This window comes from Periplaneta americana, chromosome 10, assembly GCF_040183065.1.
Source record: "Periplaneta americana isolate PAMFEO1 chromosome 10, P.americana_PAMFEO1_priV1, whole genome shotgun sequence".
Classification (NCBI taxonomy): Eukaryota; Metazoa; Arthropoda; class Insecta; order Blattodea; family Blattidae; genus Periplaneta; species Periplaneta americana.
The window spans coordinates 177,512,236-177,531,932 of NC_091126.1; positions in this window are offsets into that span (position 1 = coordinate 177,512,236).

Sequence of the window (19,697 nt, forward strand, 5' to 3'; positions counted from 1 at the left end):
CTTGTCGCAGTTTAAAATACCACATCCGCTGTTTTCATGTTTCCGTTTTGGGTTTTTCTATTCTGATTTTTTTTACACTTGTACCCTACAAATTAAATTTGTGAATGTCTGCTTGTCGGAGTTCAAAATATCACATCCGCTGTTTTCATGCTTCCGTTTTGGATTTTTCTGTTATGATTATTTTACACTTGTACACTACAAATTAAATCTATGAATGTCTGCTTGTCGGAGTTTAAAATATCACATCCGCTGTTTTCATGTTTCCGTTTTGGATTTTTCTATTATGATTTTTTTACACTTGTACACTACAAATTAAATCTGTGAATGTCTGCTTGTCGGAGTTTAAAATATCACATCCGCTGTTTTCATGTTTCCGTTTCGGATTTTCTATTATGATTTTTTTTACACTTGTACACTACAAATTAAATCTGTGAATGTCTGCTTGTCGGAGTTTAAAATATCACATCCGCTGTTTTCATGTTTTCGTTTTGGATTTTTCTATTATGATTTTTTTTACACTTGTACACTACAAATTAAATTTGTGAATGTCTGCTTGTCGGAATTCAAAATATCACATCCGCTGTTTCCATGTTTCCGTTTTGGATTTTTCTATTATGATTTTTTTTACACTTGTACACTACAAATTAAATCTGTGAATGTCTGCTTGTCGGAGTTTAAAATATCACATCCGCTGTTTTCATGTTTCCGTTTTGGATTTTTCTATTATGATTTTATTTTACACTTGTACTCTACAAATTAAATTTGTGAATATCTGCTTGTCGGAGTTCAAAATATCACATCCGCTGTTTTCATGTTTCCGTTTTGGATTTTTCTATTATGATTTTTTTTACACCTGTACACTACAAATTAAATCTGTGAATGTCTGCTTGTCAGAGTTTAAAATATCACATCCGCTGTTTTCATGTTTCCGTTTCGGATTTTCTATTATGATTTTTTTTACACTTGTACACTACAAATTAAATCTGTGAATGTCTGCTTGTCGGAGTTCAAAGTATCACATCCGCTGTTTTCATGTTTCCGTTTTGGATTTTTCTATTATGATTTTTTTTACACTTGTACACTACAAATTAAATCTGTGAATGTCTGCTTGTCGGAGTTCAAAGTATCACATCCGCTGTTTTCATGTTTCCGTTTTGGATTTTTCTATTATGATTTTTTTACACTTGTACACTACAAATTAAATCTGTGAATGTCTGCTTGTCGGAGTTTAAAATATCACATCCGCTGTTTTCATGTTTCCGTTTTGGATTTTTCTGTTATGATTTTTTTTACACTTGTACACTACAAATTAAATCTGTGAGTGTCTGCTTGTCGGAATTCAAAATATTACATCCGCTGTTTTCATGTTTCCGTTTCGGATTTTCTATTATGATTTTTTTTACACTTGTACACTACAAATTAAATTTGTGAATGTCTGCTTGTCGGAATTCAAAATATCACATCCGCTGTTTTCATGTTTCCGTTTTGGATTTTTCTATTATGATTTTTTTTACACTTGTACACTACAAATTAAATCTGTGAATGTCTGCTTGTCGGAGTTTGAAATATCACATCCGCTGTTTTCATGTTTCCGTTTTGAATTTTTCTATTATGATTTTTTACACTTGTACACTACAAATTAAATTTGTGAATGTCTGCTTGTCGGAATTCAAAATATCACATCCGCTGTTTTCATGTTTCCGTTTTGGGTTTTTCTGTTACGATTTTTTTACACTTGTACCCTACAAAGTCAAACAGATTCTTCCAACAATTGCGTCTGATGTGCAGATGATCTTTCGAATAACATTTCTATACTATTTTATCTGCTAGTGACTGAAAAGCATTGTCCTCTAAAATACAGAACTATCGTTAGTTATTTGTTCTTAAAGATAATTCTTTTAACAAAATGTGTTAATTTTACACTACTAAAAATGTGACAAATGCTAATGGAACCTGTCGTAAAACGTTTCTTCGGCATTCAATTTATTTTCATAATCGAACGTTTGTAGAAAATTTCAGAGATAAAGAGGCTTTACATCGCTGGCACGTGCACTTAATGGAGACGAATGGGTTACTTTGTGAGTTTCTTTTTAGGAATTGTTGAATCTTCCTTCTTGTAAATGTTGAAGTATAGCGACTGTATTTGAGTACTTTGCTGTATCTAATAATCCTACGAGTAATGTAGCCTAGATGCACAACAGTACCCTCCGCCAGCACGGTCCATAACTATACAGTACTTTATCTGCTGCAGTTGACCATATACAAGTAGAGTAAAAAAGGAACCGTACTTTGCCTGCCGTTGCCGTGCTATTTAGGCAAGTTCTCTGCCTTTCCTTCATGGAGGATAGTATATGTCTCCAGGCGCACATGACAGACTGTCCTGTGGCTGCACAGGGGAGTGACTGCAGCTCGTAACTTGATAAAAGACTGAATGCAGTAAAGTTAACCTGAAGCGTGAAGAAACACAAACCATAGTTATGTGGCTGAAGAAAAACATTTTGTGGTCGTTAGTTCCTGTTTCAAGGAGCTATGTTTTATGAACAGAATATAGTACATTTTATAATGCAAAGGAGAAATCACTGCAGAACTATAGCAGGCTGCTTGTCAATAAATAAAAAAAAAGATGAACCGAAAAATGACAGAATTCTATGGGCTCTCCCTCCGAACACCGCCTCAATTACTAGATTTAATTTCCGTAGGGTCATTTGGATGTAGAAGTGACTTCAACAGTGAATTGTAACATATTGGATTAAAATATCTTTTCTTTCTTTCTTTCTTTCTTTCTTTCTTTCTTTCTTTCTTTCTTTCTTTCTTTCTTTCTTTCTTTCTTTCTTTCTTTCTTTCTTTCTTTCTTTCTTTCTTTCATGTTTCGTTGCCTGACAATTTAATATTCCCGGAAGATTTTAACTCAGAATTCTGATGCGGTATTAACGGAATTTTCATTATAAAAACCATACAAATTTGTAAAGCTGCCCACTTCATATCGCTTAGGTTTATACACTGTTCATTTGTAAGCAAACAGAGAAACCTGCTGCTCGGGCCGCAACTAAGGTTCGCAGTATTTATCTTGGTAGGCTTTTCATACTTACTAGGAGGGTAAATAATGAAAAAGTTCGTTCATCATTTTACGATGTTGCCAATGATGGTTTACATTAGAAATTAGATTGCCTGTACAAAGACGTAGGGAAACCCGTTCAAAAGGCGAAACATGATACAGAATTTATTACCGCAGGCTCAAGTTTGTTAATATATTTGAAAGTCCTCTTAAATTCTGATTATCTTTAAACGATGTAAAAGGGATAGGCTAGCTATTTTAGTTAAAGAAACGACCACATGTAGTCCTACTACAAATCTATAGGCCTACCTGAAAACATTGTGTTCAAATGTAAATATTAATGATTTGGTAAAAATGTTAATCAGTGACATAGAATCTATTTTAAATCGATTTTTATTTTGCAAAACCAAGCGACAAATCTTATTTTAGTAATAATAATAATAGTTTTATTTTCCATGGCAGAGTTAAGGCCATCAGGCCTTCTCTTCCACTCAACCAGGATCAAATCACATACAGAAAAATACATGCCGATATACAAATATTAACTTAAAAATAATAATAAACATAATTAAGTAAAAAATGGAGATTGAATACATATACACTATCAGTATTAACTTTAAAATAACAATAATAAAAAATATATATACTAAAAAAAGAGACTGAATACATAATCACAAACAGGAAAATACATGCTAGTATACGGTATTAACTAAAAAAAAAAAAGAATTAATACATATGAATATAATCTCACAACTAAAGGAATAGTATAATTAGTATGATCAGCACAGCACGTGTTACACTGAGACAATGACAATTACCTAGATATAAGTGTTAATGGAAAAATAAAGTAATAACTGTGTAAAATAATAATAATAATAATAATAATAATAATAATAATAATAATAATAATAATAGTAATAATAATAACAATAATAATAATAAATGAAAATTATACCTAAAAACTAATTCCTTGCATTTAAAATATTTCTAAACAACCTAATTTTAAACAACTGAGGACTAAGACTACCCCTGATTTCGAGCAGCAGCGAATTCCATGAGCGGGCCATGGCTATTGAGAAAGAACTTGAGTACAGAGATGTCTGATGACGTGGTATTGATAGCAACAGATTGTGCTGTGAACGTGTATTTCGATTATGATGTGAAGCTAGGAGAGTGAACCGAGACCGAGAGGCAAGGTAGTTGGGTGTGGAATCATGTATAATTCGTTATAGCAGGCAAAGAGAATGTACTAAACGTCGATCTTGCAAGCGGAGCCAAGTGAGTCGTAGAAAATATTCCGATATATTATCATTTCGGCGGATATTGAAAATAAATCGGACGCAGACATTATGTACACGTTGAAGTTTTTGAGAAAATTCAGCACTTAGGTTGCTATATAAAACATCACAATAGTCAAAGTGAGGCATTACATGAGTCTGTACTAGAATTTGTTTGAGTTTAGTAGGAAGGAAATTTTTCAGGCGTTTCAAAGAATGCATGATAGAGAAAACTTTTCTACAGATATATCTGATTTGCGTATTCCAATTCATATTAGAGTCGAAATAGATGCCGAGGTTTTTTACAGTAGCACTAAAAGGAATTATTTTGTTGTTATTTTATGCTTTTATCACACCAAAATTGCATTAATTCAAGCATTCTTGTCTCGCAGATAGAAAATGTAGCTACAGTACAGATGTAATTGTTCCTGTAACGTCAATTGAATCGTGGAAATCAAAACGAATATAACGCATACATAATACAATTTTTCATTTTTTGTGCAGTACAGCCATAATAAATAGAACAATATGTCGATTGTTATACAATCTTTGGCACCGCAGCCTATGAAGGGCCAAAGTCGACCAGCCGACTGCTGGCCTCACATCCACATGCCACAGCAGAGATGGATGATCATCCAATCAGTAGTAGGATAAAATGTGGTTAGCGAATTATAGTAGGATTTCGCTATTCATTGTAGCTCCCCAAATTCATAACGATCCCATACACTGGTCGAAATTTCAAAAATATTTCTTCCTCATGAGGACTCAAACCAGCGCTCGTTCTGAAACGTGAGTCCAGGCGCGGGACTGTGTTCAAGTCTTTATGTAAAAACGTATCACATGTACATGAAATTACGTGATGTTCTATTTACATGTTGAATAAGTATAATGAAATATAACATTTAATACTTTCCAGACTTGCCGGCTCGGGTTCGATTCCCGACGGGGTCAGAAATTTTCTACCTCGGACTAGGAGAGATGGCGGTGCACAACTTCTAATCACTAAATTGTGCACCAATATGCCTGGATTAAATCTCAAATTCCTCCGCAATGCATATGGAGAGAAGGGATATGTCACCGTTGATAGTGATTCGTCCGTCGGACGGTGACGTTAAACCTGGCGGTCCCTTTGTTGCTATTTGATAGAAGCTACGTGTTGGCACCGGGTTTCCCCTCCTCGCTTCCTCATCTTCATCATCATCCTCACCCATTCCCTATACTACGCTTACACGAAAAATTACACATACACTCACCATAGTACATGGACATAATTGTCCAAACGTCTGGATTTAATGTTCCTAATAATTTAATATTCCTAGTCATGTCAGGTGACTTATCCTTTGAAGAGGTGGAAAAATTTAAATATCTTGAAGCAACAGTAGGTCCTAACAAATATAAATGACACTCGGCAGGAAATTAAACGCATAATAAATATTGGAAATGCCTATTATTATTCGGATGATAGCTCTTGTCACCCAGTCTGCTCTCAAAAAAGCTGAAAGTTAGAATTGAAAAAAAAAAGTTATATTACCGGTAGTTTTGTATGGTTGTGAAACTCGGACTCTTACTTTCAGAGGGGAACAGAGGCTAAGAGTGTTTGAGAATAAGATGATTAGGAAAATATTAGGGGCTAGGAGGGATGAAGTTACAGGAGAATGGAGAAAGTTACACAACGCAGAACTGCACGCATTGCATTCTTTACCTGACATAATGAGGAACATTAAATCCAGACGTTTGAGATGGGCAGGGCATGTAGCACGTATGGACGAATCAAGAAATGCATATAGAATGTTAGTTGGGAGGCCGGAAAGAAAAATATCTTTGGGGAGGCCGAGACGTAGATGGGAGAATAACATTAAAATGGATTTGAGGGAGGTGGGATATGATTATAAGGATCGATTAATCTTGCTCAGGATAGGGATCGATGGCGAGCTGATGCGAGGGCGGCAATGAACCTCCGGGTTCCTTAAAAGCCACAAGTATGTAAGTAAGTAGTGAGTCAGTAAGTAATTATGTCAGGTGAAGAATACAATGTATGCAGTTGTGTGTTGTGTAACTTTCTCCATTATCCTGTAACTTCATCCCACTTAGCCCCAAATACAGTAGTTTCCTAAGCATCTTATTCTCAAACAACCTTAGCCTCCGTTTCTCTCTCAAAGTGAGAGTCCAAGTTTCACAACCAAACAGAACAACCGGTAATATAACTGTTTTATAAATTCCATCTTTCAATTTTTTTGAGATCGGACCGGATGACAAATACCTTCCAACCAAATAATAACAGGCATTTCCAATGTTTATTCTGCGTTTAATTTCCTCCCGAGTGTCATTTATATTTGTTACTGTTGCTCAAATATATTTGAATTTTTCCACCTTTGGAAAGGATAAATTCTCAAATTTTATATTTCCATTTCGTACTATGTTCTGGACACGAGACAAACTATTTCTTAATATAAGAAATGACTCCTCACGCACACACGCACCCACGCACGCACGCACGCACGCACCCACGCACGTACGTACGTATGTATGTATGTATGTAGGCCTATGTATGTATGTAGGCCAATGTATGTATGTAGGCCTATGTATGTATGTATGTATTCACACTGCAGTGGGTATATACCCGGTGGCAGTGGTAGCTAATTACACTCAATAATGACAATAATAAACTTATTAATTAAAAATACAATTAATAATAGTACTAATAATTAATACTAACAATAATTAATAATAATAACAACAACAACAACAGGGAATATACTAAATTAAATGAAACGATCACTTAAAATAACATTTGAAATAAATCTAATTTGTATCTTAAAACTAAGATCGAACTAAAACCCACGAGTATGATATGTTCATATCTGCACAAGTACCTTTCAAATTACACTCATTTCGCTGTCAACTCACTCACTGCAATGGAACTACGACACATTTCACTGATTCTATCCTGATTTCACTAACACTTCAAAAACATTTCACTGTTCAAATACTATGCACTGCCACTATAAACTATAAAGCTTCACTGACAGGGACACGTTTCACTTACACAGCACACTTCACTGACACGACATACTTCTTCACTGATACAACACACCTCACTGACACAACATAATTCTTCACTGATACAACACTTCAATAACAACATATCATTTACACCCTTTAAGTACTGTGTATAATTATCGTCTATTAGTAAGGTCCTTAAGCCTATTTTTAAATACATTTTTTGGTTGTTGGTAAAGCCTTTAGTAAGTTTACAGGTAAAGCATTCCAGTCCCTGATAGTACGATTGAGAAAAGAAAACTTTCCAGTGTCCGTCCTCTGCCTTCTTTCCCTCAATTTATATGAGTGGTCGTTCCTTGAAGAGTAATTTGGCGGCTGCAACCTATTTTTTATTTCTCTCCAGGCAGGCTCATCTCTGTATGTTTTGAACATTGCGCATAATCGAATTCGCGTTCTCCTGACCGTGAGTGTGTCCCATTTTAATGGTGAATTTTTCCGACAACACTTAAGAGCCTATGTATGTATATATGTATGTATGTATGTATGTATGTATGTATGTATGTATGTATGTATGTATGTATGTATGTATGTATGTATGTATGTATGTATGTATGTATGTATGTATGTATGTATGTATGTGTGTATGTATGTATGTATGTATGTATGTATGTATGTATGTATGTATGTATGTATGTATGTATGTATGTATGTATGTATGTATGTATGTATGTGTGTGTGTGTGTGCTTATGTATGTGTGCCTGTATATATGTGTATGTTAAAAATGCCACCATCAACCTCGATGCACTTTGCAACTCGTAAAGCCAGGTGCAGCGTTGGTAATTTGAACTGGTTAGGAAATTCCTTAATGTGATCACAAGGAATTAAAACGCGGGCAAAGAATTGCTCCCTTATTTACACTTTATGCTTGTAGACTTCGCTCTTTAGCCAATCCCACAAACAACAATCTAATGGTGTAATGTCGTGGCCAAAAAATGACACCACCGCGAACGAGCCAACGCCCAAGATAGATTTCATTAAGGCCGGCTGGAATGTATAGGGGCCTCTGCTTGTTGAAAGTGCAGTGCATACTAACCCGTGTTGCCACACGCAATGTCGGTAAAGTGCAAAAGCGAACAAACACAATTTATACACACAAGAAAGAAATATATCAAAAACGCAACACAAAGACGACAACAAAATTCAAATACAAAACAGAACACAAAATAACATGCCAATAAAAATCAAATGGAACAGCACGATTACAGAACAATAACACAGTTACAAAGCAACAACACAACATGAACTCGACTTACAACACAAATTATTACGTAAACACGACAAACATGAAGTCTTTGGAACACACCAATTAAACGTTTATGAGTCACTTGTAATGCATACACAATTGTCACACTTACCAAACTCTCAAGCGCTCCGAACACTAATTATACTACACTTATTTAAATCTCGCAGCACTAAACATTTAAAATAAACACAACCGAAGGAGCAATAGAGAAAACAGAGCACAGGAAAATGGTAAAATAACACAATAATGAAATATTAAAAACACCCAGTTATTTAGTCAACTGTCCGAAGACAAGTCTGAACCTCACAAGCGATACCAAGAAGGCACCACTTATGAGGCATCTAGGTCAGAAGATAATGGGGTAGGGTGGCTAGTTCCTTTCCCTCTCTATTGCATACATCGCTGACTCAGTAGTACGCCTGTACTAAATAATTAATAATTACTATATTTCTTATTATAGGCCTATAAACTAAGTTGTTTGCGAATCTTTTAATTTATTATTAGAGGATAGCTGTCAAAATCCGCTGCAGCTAGCTGGTTCCAGTCCATTATGGTCCTATTTAAAAACGAAAACTCTCATATAGTTGTCCTCTGTTTCCTACATTTAATTTTGTAATTATTGTCTGTCCTTGAGAAATACGTGTGTTTTCCAATTCTACCCCATAGACCTATGTCCCTCCACGCTCTAGGCCTACGTCTCAAATAGTGTACAGTCGTAGAGTAGCTGAAATCAGATCATGGACTGTTCCCCATCCATGGCCTTTGCCACCTTGTTTGAATTTTTCCGCCCTTTTTTTGGTACCATTTCAAGACACTGTCTTTTACTCTATATGGATACCAACATTCCATTAGCGGGCGAACAAGAGGTCCGTAGACTTGTAGTGTTTGCCTTGGGAAATATATTACGATGAAAATTTGCGATGAAACATGAATTAAGTTCGTACGAAATAGAGGAACAGACATTCTTGACAAGTAGCCGGAAAAGAACTAAGCTTACGTGAAGCAGGCAGGAGAGTATCATTTCGCTTGTCTTTCTGCCCTCAACAGCATCAGAAAATGAAATGCCCGTAGTGTTTTGTTGACGCCAGCTATGGCGGAATCGATGATGGAGGTAGTAGAGCTAATGGCATCTGCCAAGTGTGTTCTTACAGAGAGCCAACCATAGTCAATTGTAGGTGAATGAAGATAAGTGGCAATTACATTTCCTCCATTCAGGGCGCCGGCATTGATCCGGTCCGTTCCATCTCCATACGAATATTTTCACTGGGATGTGTGCAATAAGCCAATTTTGCTTCTCGCACGAGGCCGAGGAGCGCGGTGGACATGTTGGAGAGAGGAGCGGGTCGCGTAAAACTGATTGATCCGGGGATGGGCGCCTGCAGTGGAGTGAGATTCTCTGATAATTACACCATTATTTGTGGAAGCATCTTCTCTCTCCCGGCCCGCCTGACTCGGGTGGCCTGCAGGCCCGGGCGGACGGATCTGTAAGCCTATTAACCTAGAAGGCTGCGCAGACAGAGAGCGCCGGGGTGGGGGGGGGCGAGCGAGCGAGGCGTCGACGATAAATGCGACCATGGCGCTATTCTGTGAAGGCGTTGAACCATAGCGTCAGGTGCGCATGGTTCGATGTTCCCAGCACCTGATCCCCAGCAGCCTCAATAGCGCGATTAGTACCCGAGCAACGCTGCCGTCGCCATGGCAACACGCCCTCTCTCACACTTGAATGCACTGCCAATTGCCAGTGTTTCCCGCACAGGCACTGCAGAAGCCTCATCCGCAGCCGGCGCGCTGAATTAGCTTCATCGGTCAGCCAGTAGGCCTAATTAGACCCGTAAGCATTATTATTTAGCGCGCACGGCCGTGTTTATTCATTTTTCAAGGTTTACTGTAATTAAACTACTTTAGACTTGAGACTATGAGAAAGAAGAATATTATATTGCAGTGGCGGAAATCAAGTAAAGGAAGTAAAGGGCTAGGTTTGGAAGTAAATCCCGAAAAGACAAAGTATATGATTATGTCTCGTGACGAGAATATTGTACGAAATGGAAATATAAAAATTGGAAATTTATCTTTTGAAGAGGTAGAGAAGTTCAAATATCTGGGAGCAACAGTAACAAATATAAATGATACTTATTTTGGGTTATTTTACGACGCTGTATCAACATCTAGGTTATTTAGCATCTGAATGAAATGAAGGTGATAATGCCGGTGAAATGAGTCCGGGTCCAGTACCGAAAGTTACCCAGCATTTGCTCGTATTGGGTTGACGGAAAACCCCGGAAAAACCTCAATCAGGTAACTTGCCCCGATCGGGATTCGAACCCGGGCCACCTGGTTTCGCAGCCAGACGCGCTGACCGTTACTCCACAGGTGTGGACTATAAATGATACTCGGGAGGAAATTAAACACAGAATGAATATGGGAAATGCCTGTTATTATTCGGTTGAGAAACTTTTATCATCCAGTCTGCTGTCGAAAAATCTGAAAGTTAGAATTTATAAAACAGTTATATTACCGGTTGTTCTGTATGGTTGTGAAACTTGGACTCTAACTTTGAGAGAGGAACAGAAATTAAGGGTGATTGATAATAAGGTGCTTAGGAAAATATTTGGGGCTGAGAGGGATGAAGTTACAGGAGAATGGAGAAAGTTACACAACACAGAACTGCACGCATTGTATTCTTCACCTGACATAATTAGGAAAATTAAATCCAGACGTTTGAGATGGGTAGGGCATGTAGCACGTATGGGCGAATCCATAAATGCATATAGAGTGTTAGTTGGGAGGCCGGAGGGTAAAAGACCTTTAGGGAGGCCGAGACGTAGATGGGAAGATAATATTAAAATGGGTTTGAGGGAGGTGGGATATGATGATAGAGAATGGATTAATCTTGCTCAGAATAGGGACCAATGGCGGGCTTATGTGAGGGCCACAATGAACCTCCGGGTTCTTTAAAAGCCAGTAAGTAAGTGGCGGAAATCAAGAACTTACCGTTCTGACACCCTTTTGTTCTGACTAAACACTCTTGATTGTGCAATATCCTGGTCACGTGTTCTGCTTGGTGCGAGACAATTTCTTGAGGCAATATAGAACGACACAACCAGTTTCCGTGAAAAGGGGAAAGCTATCCACTTTTCTCTGAAAATTACTTGAATTTGTAACTACATAGGATGCGTATTACACTTTTATTGCAGGTTTATTGGGTTTCTCTCATGAAGGTGAAGATGCCGGGATGCAGTGTCGATCACTCGCCATCTTACAGTTTCAATATTATCGAATTTTGAATCACTATTTGTCTATTATTATTATTATTATTATTATTATTATTATTATTATTATTATTAGCGTGTTTATTGCTATAGACCTTATAGTCAAGAAAGAACATGTAGCCTAAGTCATAAATAGAAATCGGCACAATTTGAAGATATTTTGTAAAAGTAAGAAAATCTAATAAATATTTCAATGACAAAATATCTTCGATTCTAAGCCAGAGTAGATATACATTATTAGTTAAAATGTAAGCTTTTGTAATTTTATCTATATTGAATATTGTACTGAATAAAATACAACTCTTTATAATTAAACAGTTGATCAGCACCATCATATCCTTATCTGAATGCAAGAATTAGAAAACTCAAATTTTGACTGAAGAGAGAAAAGTTCTTACATTGGTTGGGCGCAACACCGGTTACAATACCATACAAGTGACTTTCCTATATTTTCTGGCGATAGATTACACCTATCAGTTACTGTTTTGTACGACGAAAAATCTATGAAGTTACAAAAAGAGAAAAATGAATTAGAAAGCAAAGTGAATGATTGAAAACCTTTTAAAACATTAATTTATAACAGCCATCTATAAGAAGACATGACAAGTCTGAAAGACTCCTGGATTCGAAAGAATAAGCAAAAGTGGAACAGGAACCACTTACTTTGTTTTGGCTTCTCAAATTCATTGAAGTTAGTAGTTCAATGAATCTAAATAAATTTATTACAGTCACTTTCAAAGCATAAAATATCGTACTGAGAATTTACCCCAAGTTTGTAGTAAAAATGTTCCTTTTTAGTTATTCTTCCCCAAAAGTAGCTAACATTAGAACTATGTCTAGAGTCCCGCGTCTTGAAAGTATAATTCTATGAGGGTGTCGCGACAATTCGTCCCGGTCAATTTATCACTACGACAATTCGTCCCAGAAAACAATTCGTACCTGCGACGCGTCGGTTGGTACATTTGACAAGTTTGTCCCGGTCAATTGGTTCCATTTTAATTCTACCGGACAGTATGTACCACAACAGTGAATCAAAGAATGCGAAGTTTCTATGAAAACGACAAGACTTTAAACTGAATAAAACATTCTGAATTGAAAAATTATATAAATATATGTACATTCTACATTGTAAATTGTATGAATTATGGATCGTTCAAGGTCATGGATGGGCAACTCGTGCTCATAAAGTGCTAAAAAACCTTGAAAGAGAGAAAGACAGACGGAGCCAGCCGCAGCAGTTACAAGTTATTTGTAGTTTCGCTGCAAAAGCAGTTCATTGCTGCGGTGCGCTCTGGCGGCTCTTGCAGGTGGTCTGATATCTACTCCATGATTTAAATTTCAGAATGACGCTGGTACAATAATTATAGTAATTTTAGACAGACTGTACCTAAACACACATAACAAAATTATATTATTTTCTAGCTTCGTAAATTAGTTTAGTACTGGAAACACAACCTGAATACACCTTTTCAAGAGACAACAAACATAGCTGCAACACTTATTTTTTATTATACTATTTGTTAATATTTATTATATGTCTTATTTGAAACAAAGAACGCGAGAATTTACAAGTCTTTATACATTAAAGAGTATTCCTCTGTTCTCAGAAATGTAATAGTCTATATTCGCAAACAATAACAAATTCAAGGAAGTATTTTTCACATGTCACGGCAGATGAAATAAACTTAGTTCTAAGCTCTTTCTGTACATTGAGAGCTTTTACACTTCTTTCTTATATTAAACTCTGACTCAAGTACATACAGTATATATGGAAGCAAAGAGTATGTTTGGAAATTCTGACTTAGGCAGCATTACGAACAGTTCGATTCCTGATTTCACTGGTATCTGAGTGGCGTTATGTTCTGCATATTTATGAATTCAAGCTATAAACTTTCAGGATCTTCTATCGGCTGTAATCCAAAAGGATTTCAGAAAAATCTCGATTCCTTGTCAATTGTCACTGTTTCTCCAAACTTACCAGTGAATTCTGCTGTAGGTCTTGAAGTAGGGTCTTATATTTGATAAGAATATTTTCTTATCACTCTTCAAGATAGTTTATAGTCAAAGAAAGTGAAGTTGTCTATGTTCTACAAGATGCTGCCACATTTCAAATTTATCCATAAATGTTCTTAGCTAGTCGATCATATGTCGTGCAATTCTGTAAATCGCATGCACAACGTGCTAACGATATTTGATATCAGTCTCACCTTGTTGATATCCGATTTTTACCTTCAGCTATTCTAAAACCGATCTAGACAGTATTTATTTACTAAACCCTTCACGGTGTTTATTTGTAACATAAAATGTCATGCGTAAGAAAGTTAATAGAACATAATACAAGCTTTACCTCCATTCTTAATAAAATATCTTTCTCTTTCGACTCATCACTAAAGGGAAAAGATCTGGGGATTGTATTGTATTGTTTCACTTAAAACGAGCCGCCACTTACTGCAGACGTGAGCAAACTTGTATACAGAAACTACAGTACAGAGTCCGTTCTACCTGCACTGAGGTTGTGTTCACACTTCGAGAGCACGAGTTGCCCACCCATGTCCAAGGTTAATGTTATCACAAAATGGGAAACCAAAATTGAATTGTACTGTAAGTAGTACCTTTATACGAAAACAGGGAAAGTGGAAGAAACGAAAAGAGGAGAATGCGTATCGCGAATACATATAGCAAGTAGAACTCATGAAGTCCTTAAAGAGAGTGACCACTCGCATGGGCAGATGCAATGCTTTGGAAGTGGCGTCACGTATCAAAGAAGCTGCAGTTTCGTCCAGTGAATCAACTATTTGTATAATAAGCGGGCAAGCAGGAGAAATAGGCAGCGAAACTTGCCTGAAAATTCCGCAAACTGTTTCATTAAAACGTACTACACAAAAAGAAAGGCTTAAACTACTGCTTCCAAATCCTAGAACTTCTTTGGTACTTATAGCTTGGGACAAACGTTTTCACTGTACAAATTTTCCGGGACGAACAGTCTATACTGAATTTGTCACGGTACGGATTGTGCTTGGTACGAAATACATGGTACGAAAAGTACTGGTGCGAATTTCCTGGGACAAATTTTCGCATAATCGTTACTAAGAACTTTTGTTAATGTTGAGTTTTTTTTTTTGTATCGAACGGAATCTATGTATTAAAATTTTAAATATAAACATAATTAAATTTTTGTACTAGAGTAGCATATAAAATAAAATATTTATTACAGCATTTCTATTTACTACTACAGATCATCTTTCATAATTTGTTTCTAACATTTAGTTAAGTTCAAATGTCTCCATTGTATGCAGATGATGATAAATTTGCTTCAACATTTTTATTCTCTTCAATCGCCTATTTCATTAAGGGGCCCGTATAGTGATTAGGGATCAAAAATCCGATTTTTTATTTTGTGTTAAAAGTACAAAACGTGCCCTTTAAAACAATATATATCTCTGCAGATAAGCCCTTTAAATGGCGACGCAACTAATTCATACACCCTTCTTTTTTAAATTCAATTTTCCGTAAGTTGATATTGACACTTAAGTGCATTTTCTCTGAACCTACTGGATCAATTTACATTAAACTTTTAGAGTATTTTCTACAGCATGAATTGTACAAAGGAGACCTACGGGTTTAAAAATATCACACACATAAGACGAGGAAAAAAATATACGAATTGAAAAAATGACACAAATTGTTAATCAAAACTCAATATTTTTCTCTGTTTCACTAAGGGTGAAATTTTAACTAAAATTGCATCTGAAGATTAAGGCACATTTAGCAAAGTGGGAAAACAGGTTATCAGTTAGGATCTTTCTTTTGCACTTGGGGAAAAACTAATTAGTTTCTTTTGTACCACTGAATTCCGAATGATTTATTCTATAACCATGGACATTTTTATTCCATTCTGAAAAATAAAAGCCTAGAAATATTGAAGTAAACTTTTGTACTGAAATTCTTTAATCGCACATGCATCACTACCCACTCCGTACACTCCCGACTTTTATTCCCATCATATTTCTGTACAAAATTCTCACCTGTTTCATTTGTTGCTACCTGTACAAGTAAGTCTTAATTCAAATCAAACACGTTTGCGGACTGAGAAGATTTTGCCGGCCCGGACGGCTCAAGCGGTAGGGGCACGGCATGTCTCTATCGCTTGGTCTGAAGGGTTGTGGGTTCGAGTCCCGCCTCGGGCATGGGTGTTGTGTTTGTATTAGTGTAAGTAAAACAAAGGAAACAAATGAAAAACGAAAACAGAAAACAAAAGATAAGAAAATTTGTTTTGGCATTATACAAATTGAAATTGCAATAGGTGAGAAATGAAATTAAAGGTAGAAAAGAATAATTACTTCTACGTTTTTCATTGTGTTTGTATATGTATTGACGTACTACGCGACCAAGGCGGGAACCGTTTTGTTTGGTGGCGCTGCGATTCGCTTCACAACATAGGCCGTGTTGTAAAGTCTGCATCAGATGCAAAATGAAGCACATGCTGAACTGCGCTCGTTTCATCATTATTATTAACATGCTTTATTTGTAATATGTTCATATATATATATATAGTTAACTTTATTGTTTAGTTTTATTTTATAATATGCTTACACACATAGGAATCTATTCAGAAAATATACCACAACTTCGGTGTTCGTAAAGAAGGGAACATGAATCGAAAGTAACATAAACTAAAGTAGGTACTGTATTTTATACAATATTGCATTTGATATACATTTCTTACTTTAGCATTTAAAGTGGCCGGACTCCGGACGTCATAAATATATGTGGAAAGTATCCGGTATAAAACCATCACTACCACCAGCATGGGCTACTATAAGTCGTTGACCTGCACTGCTATTTGTATAACCTTCTGACACGTTTACGTCTTGCCAACATTTGTGGACAGTGTAATGGGTATGGAACCATGTTTCGTCCAGGTTAATAACGGGCTACTATATTAGAACGTTCTATTAGATATTTCCTTTTATCTTTACATTTTTGGAATGAAAACCCCACGGATAATATGAGTTTTCGTAAAGTTTCCTTGCATCCTTTAAAACCTATCTCTCTCTTACAAAATTTATGCAACTTTCCTAATGTTTGAAGCTCTTTGTAGAGACCATAATATTTATGAACTTCTCTTCTTAAGATACACGCTAGGGCTGATTACCTGGTTGTTTTTTTCCGAGGTTTTCCCCAACCGTAAGGTGAATGCCAGGTAATCTATGGCGAATCCTCGGCTTCATTTCGCCAAATACATCTCGCTATCACTAATCTCATCGACGCTAAATAACCTCGTAGTTGATACAGCGTCGTTAAATAACCAACTAAAAAAATCTTATGATACATTTGTCCAAGTCGTCTAATTCAACCTATTTGCTATTTGTTTGGTGTCGATATTTCTACACCCTTGTCCTCACATTCTTTACCTTCCCTTCTAAGCCTACTAATTGTTTCCTTATTTAACTTCACAACAGCTGAAGCACGCTATGTTGTCTTCGATAGAGGTAGGAATAAACCAGTTGTCTTTTCTTCATCAGAAAACTTTATGGCATTATAAATAATGCTCCGCGCTTGGCTACGAAACACAGTCTTCCTACACGCGGCATTGCGATCAAATTGAAACGCTAGAAATTGGATGTGACGACACTCCAGCAGTAAACTTACGCAGAGAGCACGGAGTTCCTCATTCTGCCACGACGGGTCCCGTCTTGGTCGCGTAGTACCACTATTTGTTTGTTTCTTTCAATGCCTTGTGAGACAGTGTAAAGGAAGTACACGCTGTTTCCTCTTCGAAGATGTGCTCTATTATTTAATGTAAAACGCTGTTATTTGATAAGTAAATAGCCATAAAATTGTAATTACATGTATATGTAATAAATCTTTCAATTTTCACATAATGTTTCTTCGGCGCTGGACCATGGAATCATTTCGTTGGCATTATCACCTTCATCTCACTCAGACGCTAGATAGCCATAGTAGTTGATAAGGCGTTGTAAAATATCCCAATAAAATAATAGTTGTGCCTTATTTCTTGTCTTTCATAGAAGTTGTTAAATAAATTGATTACACTCAGACTGTGGTAGACAGCAGTATCTACAGGCGACCAAGGCGTGGCTCATCTCTGCTTACGAAGAAACTGCTTCATTGGACTAGCTTAGCGATTGGCTATGCCACTTCTCCATCGTTGTTGAAGCAGGGCCAAGTCATCCCGCGTGGAAATCTTACCGAATAGACGGATTTTCGTCCACTGCGCGTCCAAGATCATGCTTCAATCACCTTGGAACGGCTTCTATGTTTCAATAGGTTATAATATCTATTAGTTTTCTGCCTTGAAAATTTTTACTAGGAATGCTCTACGAAGTATTAAAGTTATCTTCTTTTAATATAATGAGGTAAGTGCAGGTGAGGATGCGATACTTGGCATATGAGCTGTGTAATAAGGTAAAGAATGAGCTATCAGAAGGAGAGTTAATTTCGTGATGGTTAATATTATACCAATCTAACGACCCGAAACTTCATCTCAGACTAAAACCTGTCTTCCTCCTCCATAAGGTAAACTCGGCTATGTTCGCAGTATTAAGGTTTTCTGTCTATAGTTATAACCAAAAATGGTTGAAAAAAATTCCTTCATGCAGCAGTTAATCACTAGACATAATTGTATTGGTTAGTATAAAAAAATTATTTTTTTAAGTATATCCCAGCAGGGAAATAGCTCCATCTAAAACATGACATCATATGTGTGTGTTTCAGGAACTCGTGTAACTTCGCAGTACTGCTCGGGTAATTTCGCAGTAATACTTGTGCAATTTTCAAGAATACTCTTTTTAGCTCAAACCATGATTTAATGTAATCTAAACATCAGTACATGTTTACACACATGAACAAACTAGGCAATAAATGTAGAAGAACTGGGCTTCAACTATTAGCACTAATGACAGGAAAAGGCTTGCATATTAATTGTAAATTAATAAATTTATCTAACACATATCTGCATTAAACCTTATGTCAAAGATAGAAAAAAGCATTATGAGAACTATTTAGGCCTAATTCAAATTCTCTTCCGCTGGCAAGACAATTGTTGTTTGTCCTTTCTCTGCCGTTGTTTGAAGGTAGAGAGAATTTGCTCCTTTTGTGTACACAATTTTGTTAGGTTTCGTAACCAATGAAAACCCTGTTTCATCTAAATTTCAAATGAGATTAGGCTTGTTACTCTGTTCTGCCTTCTCATACACACTTCTAGCACATCATAAAAATCATTAAAATTCGAGCGAGTTGAGGCTGTTACTCTATGGTAGGACAGATTTTCTGCCTGGCGCATACTTAACCCATAACACTTCTAAAAGAAGTTCGAATCTGCGTGCCATTCGAATTGTTCTCCCGGCAACTAGCGGAAACTAGTTAAGAAATTGAGTACCGCCAAAAGCACATTACGAACAAACTATATCAGATAAAACAACAAGCAAGGGTTCAAATTAATCATAAGAATGTGGTGAATTCACTAATCACAGTGTGATACAGTTCTGAATATCTCGACGATAAAATGTCCAGAAACACAACAATGCAAATTTACTCATTTTATCTGAGCAAACACACACCTACTAAAGCAGATAGTTGTATAACTTTCGCCAGAATGTGTTCCAATAGGATATTCCTGCATGAAACATCCCAGACAGGTTCTGGTATTTATCCGTATTTTTGTAAGCTCAAACAAACACGGACAACTCCACAACTAATTAATATTTGAGATACTGCGAAATTAGCCGAGTTTGCCTTACCTATTGGTGATATAGCCACGGCACATGAT